Raw genomic sequence first — 7747 nt, 5'->3', positions numbered from 1 at the left:
ATACGCCGGTCAAAATTTTGACGGGACGTATTATAATTTACAAATGTCCGGCGTCCGTCCGTCTGTCCGTCTGTCTGTATAACAGGGGTGTGTTTTTTTCACATGTCGCACCGTATTTCAAAAACGATTTTTGACTATTGCTTAAAACTTTACACACTTCTTAGTTATATTAATCTTAAGATCTGTATACTTTTTGGTGATGATTCAAAATTTCATTTTTGAGTTATTGAGTATTTTGTAAAAAAGGGGGAGGGGGTTTTACGTGTCGCGCCGTATCTCAAAAACGATTTATGATTATTGCTTAAAACTTTACACACTACTTTGTTATATTATCTAAAGACCTGTATACTTTTTGGTGATAATTCAAAATTTTATTTTTGAGTTAGTGAGTATTTTGTAAAAAAAGGGGACTTTTTTTTTACATGTCACGCCGTATCTCAAAAACAATCTATAATTATTGCTTAGAACTTTACACACTTCTTTGTTATATTAGTCTAAAGATCTGTACACAAGACGACGGGCGTATCATGCGCTCATGGAGCAGCAATTTTTTTTATAGGAGGTTCTACACATTTCTTTTTGTGCGTGGCAATTTTTACCCGTGGAAAGACTCTAATTTCTAAATGAATTGCGTATTTGCCTGTACTGATTTCGGTAAACTTTTTTATGACTATTTTTTTTAAAGACATTTCATTTATTTAGTCTATGTTTATTTTTTTGTGTTTGATAAAAAAATGTGTGATAAATATCTTTCAATAATTGTCCCGTGAGATAAATCATCCAAAAACGGTTTAAAGTCTGGACACTGGAACTATTTGTCCCTATATCCGAATTGAACAGGTTCTATTTGTTTGTAAGGGTACATGATTCTTGCGAACAATGTTAATAGAATGAATCCGTTAAAAGTCGGCTATATATAGGTTTTCTTATCATTTTTTTTAGCTCTGTATCAATCTGATGAGTCAACCCCTTTTTCAACTGATTTTTACAATAAGTTCTTATATAATAGAAAAGAACAGATAACGGATGTCCAATCATGACATAATGTCAGTTCATGCACCATCATGAAAAATATAAAAAGCAAAAGAACAGCGCTTTTATTGATGTGTGTTCCGCTTTAAGTCCCAGATAGTGCACCTGCAAAATAGTTATGTATGTGCAACATTCCGTATGTGCCTGGCGACTATACATGCTATCTATTAGTCACGTCATCCAAAGTTAACCTAATAACTATATGCTAACGGTTAGTCATGTCGTCCAAAGTCTAACCTGACGACCTTATGCTAACACGTACTAAGTCTAACTTGACGATTATATAATGCTAACGGTTAGTAACGTCGTCATAAGTCTAACCAGAAGATAATATGCTTACGGTGATTCACGTGCACGTCGTCTTAAGGTCAAGGATCAGTAAATAAACTAGTCCATAGATTTTTTTAAAATTTAGAACTCAATTAGATATTGAAAATATACATCAGAAAATGTAAAAAAAAGTATATGTCACCGACTTCGTTTTCAAGAAAAATCCATTTTTAAAATGGTCCGAGAGGGTACTAAATTACATTGAATATATAGGGTAAATCTATATTTTTCTTCTACAATTTTCGGTTTCTGGTATAAATCACGAGAACCACTCCATAGAATTTTTTTTTAAATTAATATTTTTTTTCCTCTTTGTCTTACGAATTAGATGGTATTAAAAAAAAATATGGTCACCGACTTCGTTTTCCCTGTAGAAGCGACGCAAACCCAACATTTTGGCAAAAAAAACCATCAAAATTCGTGACGTCGTAATTTTATAACGTCAAGTTATCATGCTAATAATTTCCAACGTTCTTCCTGTTGATTATGCACGACGATTATGTGTTTCGTATTGATAGATTCTTTTTATCATAAGAGTCTGAATAATTATCATAAATTTTTATTTAGTATGACCAATATTCTTTATTCTTTATATTTTAACACCCCATTATACACTTTTTCTTCTTTTTTTTTCTTTTTTGCATTTTATTCTGCAATTTTTGCCCATTATTCTGTATTCCGTAAATCCCAATCAGACCCTCTTTTATGGAACATTTTAAAAAGAAATTATACGTTGTAAAAAATGTGATACATTTATGTTCATTGTCAATATACATATCTAAAACAATTACTAATTCAGACAAAACTACGTTGTAAGTACATGAACGCAAAAATGGTAAAAACTTAAAAATAGAAATCATCAGGGTTACTGTCTACAAGTTGACGCAATAAAAGATGTAATTGAAGCTATATTTTTTATGCCCCCTCAACTACCCCTGTACGTCTGGCCGCCCGTCCTTCCGTCCGTCCGTCCCTCTTTATAGTTTATAGTTATTCCGCAAAACATCTACAGTTTGAATCCTAGAACGTACTTTGCTTTCTGTTTGCATGTGGTCAGGGTTTTGATCTTTATTAATATTTGCTCTAATGAGAGATTATGATAGTTGAACTTTGTCATTTTTGGGTAATGAATTCATAAATTTCTTAGACTATCTTGTAAGTCATCTGTTTACACTTTTTCTCCGTTCCGATATATGATTTGGCCACTTTTGAAAAAAAAACGGTTTTTTTTAGCAGCGGAACAGGTAATAGCTTGTGTTTTGGTACTATATCACGAAAGAATGTGTTCTGTCCATATACTGCTGCTTAACTTCGGATATATAAACAAACAATATATCAATGATTCTACAAATTCTTGAAAGAGTGTCGTGTGGTTATTTATACATCTTCAAGTTAACAAGTAAAACACGCAGACGTACTGACATCTTTACTAAATGGTTTTTGTTCCATAAGTGTACATATGTATGCTCGAAGTATATAAAATCAGTACACGATACACAACATGCGACACATAAAGGGGGGTAGTAATGACAGGAATCTAAATTAAACTAAGGCTTTGATGAATGTAAACTTTAATAAAACTGGAAGTTACATAAGGGGAACAGGAAAATAAGAATATATTGCATCACTTACAACAACCTTTAAATTGACCAATGATTTTTTATTCATGACTGACCAACAACACCGAGATAATCCAACGATTTTTAAGGGTCCATATGAAGTGTGGACCTAAATGTTCTTTATCTTTAAATATAACGCTTATTCTGTAAAATCTTCAATTAGCGATTTTGTAAAATTCTTCTATCATTACATGATTTCTTAATTCTGTACATGGTCTACACTATTATATTAAATAATTATTTTATTTTCCGTTGTTATTCTTTAAAATTTTGCAAACTTTTTTGTTCAATTTTGACATTCGCCAGTATCCGTTATTCTGCAACTCCCTTTGAGATCTAATTATATGTGACAATAAATTAATGTGCTTCTCTCTCTGAATTTCGCTTTCTCTCAAGACATTGCACGGTCTTTGTAGTACAGTGTATTTTCCAGAAAATACATCGTGTAAAAACATTTCCGAGGAAACCAAATATACGGAGGTTGAGATATGACATAAAAACAGATGTACATATTTATGTTTAATATGCCTACAAAAATAAACGGGACTCCGGGATCGGGTGTTTTTAAGCACGGGATTTCGAGATTGATCCTTTATGGATCCGGCTATTCTTTTTTCGAATTTCGGTATGGCGGGATTGAAATTTCTATAAATTCGGGACCTCGGGATTTCATGTCTTTAAGTCCGGGATTTCGGGATCAGGACCCCTGCACCCCCCTCCCCCACCCCCGTCAAATGCATATCATAAGATGTCTTTTCCTTTTTAATTTTCTTTTAGCCTTGTGTTGTTGTCTGGTTGCTGTCTTATTGAAGTACTGACTACTTACGGGATTTACATTTAACTTTAGGTACTTAAAGTCTGTGACACTGTGCATATTTTTCAGTCGGTATATATAGTAGTACTATGATATATATATATAGAAGTGATCGATATAATCTCGTTCTCAACCTTCAAGTTTATGAGTGAATTAGAATTGAGAACAGTTCTATTGTATATTTGAGATGCTACTTTCAGCTAGGGTACATTTTTTTTATTCGGTTAATTTTTACCCATATATATATATATAACAATTTCCTTTGAGGAGACAACCATACGAATCAATACTATTAGGATACTAAGCCCTGCATAAATATTCAAACCATCTACTATTTATACATGTATCTATTTAAAGATTTGTGTTCTATTTTTAACATCGAAATTGCGGACGTGAAAGAAAGCACCATTACAAAAAAAAAAAAAAAAACAACGTTAGATTACAAAATGTAGCGATGGATTAACGATCGTGAAACATCATTTTTGCTTATTTTTAATTTGTTATAGTCTAAAAACTGTGTCTGAATATTAAACTGTTGTTCCAACCGTGAACAAGGTTAATTAATTTAAGTGTATTATAGTTTAGTGCCATCTATGACTGACTGACAGCAGCGGCGAATTTATGACCAGTATTAGTTTATGTGGTTCATTTCCTTTTCTCTAATTTGAAAATATTTTTACTTGTTCCGACTGGTGTGATAATTTTCAAAATATGGGAGATATAGTCTTACCGTACAATACTAAGTTTTAACTTTAGTATTAATGTCCCAAACTTGCACCCCTTCTGCAATTATTTTCTGCTCTAGACGATGTCTTTTCCCAGTGAATATAGGGTTTTGAAAGGACAGTTTTGACATACTACATATAGAATACTTCCGAGACCACACTGTTTTTTTCTCATCACAATTATGTAGAAATAGTAGTGAGCAACAGTTTTCACACTTGTTTTAACTGGTCGGCAGATATCCAAACTCTACCACCTTCGTACTGATTTTCATTTTGAAGATCGTCTTCGGGAATGTTTTCATGTTCATTTTCAATTTTTAATTTTAGAAAAACAAGTTCATTCTCCTAGAAATAACATACTTTCCGTCAAATTTACCGTTGACGTTGTCCCATCGAAAAGTCGCCGGGTGCAATTTTAACATTGCACAATCTGGTCAAAGGGACGTAATTCGTACAAAACGTCGCAATATTTCGCAGAATCCGCTAGACGGCGTTCATTTACTGTTACTTGACCTTAAGTCTAAACTGACGATAATGTGCGTACGGTGAGTCACGTCGTCCTAAGTCTATCTTGACGATAATATGCTTTCGGTGAGTCACGTCGTCCTAAGTCTTACCTGACGATAATATGCTTACGGTGAGTCACGTAACATAAGTCTAACCTGACGATTATATACAAACGATTAGTCATGTCGTCCTTAAACTAACCTGACAACAATATGATAAAGGTTAGTCACGCCGTCCTTTACTTACTTAACTTGACAACAATATGATTACGGTAAGCATGGCTAGGCACGTCGTTCTAGTTATAACCTGATGCCAATATAATGAATATGATAGCAGTTAGTCACGTCGTCCTATATTTTAACATTACAACAATATGATACCAGTTAGTCTCAAAGTCCAAAGTCTGAACTGATGACAATATGCTAACAGTTAGTCACTTAGTTCGAAGTCTAACCCTACGACAATATAATAACGGCTTGTCACGTCGTCCTTAGTCTAACCGGCCAATAATATGCTAACGGTTAATCACGGCATCCTAAGACTAAGTCTAACCTGTCAACAGTATGCAAACAGCTAGGTACGTCATCCTAAGACTACATCTAACCTGACACGATTTGCTAACGGTAAGTCATGTCATCCTAAGACTAAATATAACCTGACAACAGTATGCAAACGGTTAGGTACGTCATCCTAAGACAAAGTCTAACCTGACACGATATGCTAACGGTTAGTCACGTCATCCTAAGACTAAGTCTAACCTGACAATAGTATGCAAACGGTTAGGTACGTCATCCTAAGACTTAGTCTAACCTGACACGATATGCTAATGGTTATTCTAATGCAATTATTTTATATCAATGGTTCTGATTGGATGACAGTTAGCGTAAAATTCTCTATCTCTTTGTCTGTAACTAAGGAAGCCGACATTTTGAATTGCTGAATGTATTGACATGTAATTTCAATACTAATAAGCCAAAAAACTCACATGTTGCACCTAAAAATCTTCTTTTTATCAATTTTTATTATATTCTGAAGCGGCACAGAAGCCAGAAAACGCCCGTTGTTTATGTTTGACGCAGGAAGCATACCTATGACGTCACCTAGTATAGGGACCAAAGAAGATAACATCTTTTCGCGGAATATTCTTTAATAAAGATTTTACACTGAAATAATGATTGAAATATAATTATGAACTTGTTTTGCATTAGAATAGAGATAACTGTATTGTATTTGAAGCTTTGCGGATGTCCATCGGTAGTTTTACTGTCGCAAATACCCGTTTACCTGTCTCCGCTACGCGTCGCCAGGTAAACTAAATTTGCGACGGTAAAACTACCGATGGTAGAAGTCATTAGACGTCATTAAAGCTTCAAATACAATACAGTTATCTCTTAAGTCACGTCGCCCAAAGTCTAACCTGACGACTTCATGCTAACAAGTACTAAGTTTAACCTGACGATTATATAATGCTAACGGTTAGTAACGTCGTCATAAGTTTAACCTGACGATTATATAATGCTAACGGTTAGTAACGTCGTCATAAGTTTAACCTGACGATTATATTATGATAACGCTTAGTAACGTCGTCATAAGTCTCACCTGACGATTATATGCTTACGGTGAGTCTGGCCTGGCGACAATATGCTAACAGTTAGTCACACAGTCCGAAGTGTGACCGGACAACAATAGGGTTACTGTGAGTCTCATAGTCCGAAGTCTGGCCTGACGAATATATGTCAGACACGTCGTCCTATGTCTAACCTGACGACAATATGATAATAGTTATTATGATGCAGCATAGCTTCTGTTACGTTTATTTTGATTGGATAGCCTCACCAATTTTCATGGCATCAACGTCTCAATTCAATTCGGGTCCTAAGACATCGCGGTCCATTTTTAAGTCGAGTTTATTTCATTCATTAACAAATTCAACGGTCGTGAAATAAAAATACTATATTGGAGGGTGAAAGTTGAATAGCAGGATAAAACAATATTTGAACCGTGTAGCACAATTAAAACTCGGCGAGTCAGATGTTATCAGTACTGATTTTGGTGATAATTTCTTAACCTATTGCACCAGAAAAATAAAGGCAACAGTAGTGTACCGCTGTTCAAACTCATAAATCCATGGACAAAAAACAAAATAGGGGTAACAAACTAAAACTGAGGGAAACGCATTAAATATAAGAGGAGAACAACGACACAACACTACAATGTAACACACACAAAAACGGACCAAGCATCAGACAAAATCCCACGAGAATAACAAATATAACACAACAGTATAATAATGTAAAATCAGATCAAATAAGAACAACGATAAAGAGGAGTTTTTGTCCTTACTATCACAAGCTGATTTGAATAAATGCTTTCATTCATGTAACATCAATGAGGCATGGCTGGCGTTTGCAGACATTTTTATAGACATATTAGACTAGGTAGCCCCGATGAAAGAAATTCGTTTGAAACAGAACCATGGATAACCCAGAAGATTTTAGACAACATCCATCAAAGAGACTCTTACCTAGGAACTTTTAAAAATCGGAAAAAAGTGAAGAATATAAATCATATTGTAAATCACGTTATTAAGTGCAAAAACAATGCAAGAAAGCAAAAGCTGAATACATCAACGACAGCATTGACGAAAATAAAGGAAATCATAAGAAACTATGGTCTCAATTTAAAGATCTTGGATATCAACAAAACACTAAATCTGATTG

The 7747-nt window shown here is 34.2% G+C and overlaps 1 long non-coding RNA gene across 1 annotated transcript in view; it reads right to left on the bottom strand.

Moving 5' to 3' along the window:
* The window catches only part of LOC143067099 (uncharacterized), a 160586-nt gene that overhangs the window by 116648 nt on the left and 36191 nt on the right, over window positions 1-7747 (bottom strand). The window lies entirely within an intron of this gene.

This window comes from Mytilus galloprovincialis, chromosome 3 (assembly GCF_965363235.1).
Source record: "Mytilus galloprovincialis chromosome 3, xbMytGall1.hap1.1, whole genome shotgun sequence".
Lineage (NCBI taxonomy): Eukaryota > Metazoa > Mollusca > Bivalvia > Mytilida > Mytilidae > Mytilus > Mytilus galloprovincialis.
The sequence above is the reverse complement of the archived record's forward strand: the minus strand, read 5'-3'. Positions and strand labels throughout refer to the sequence as shown.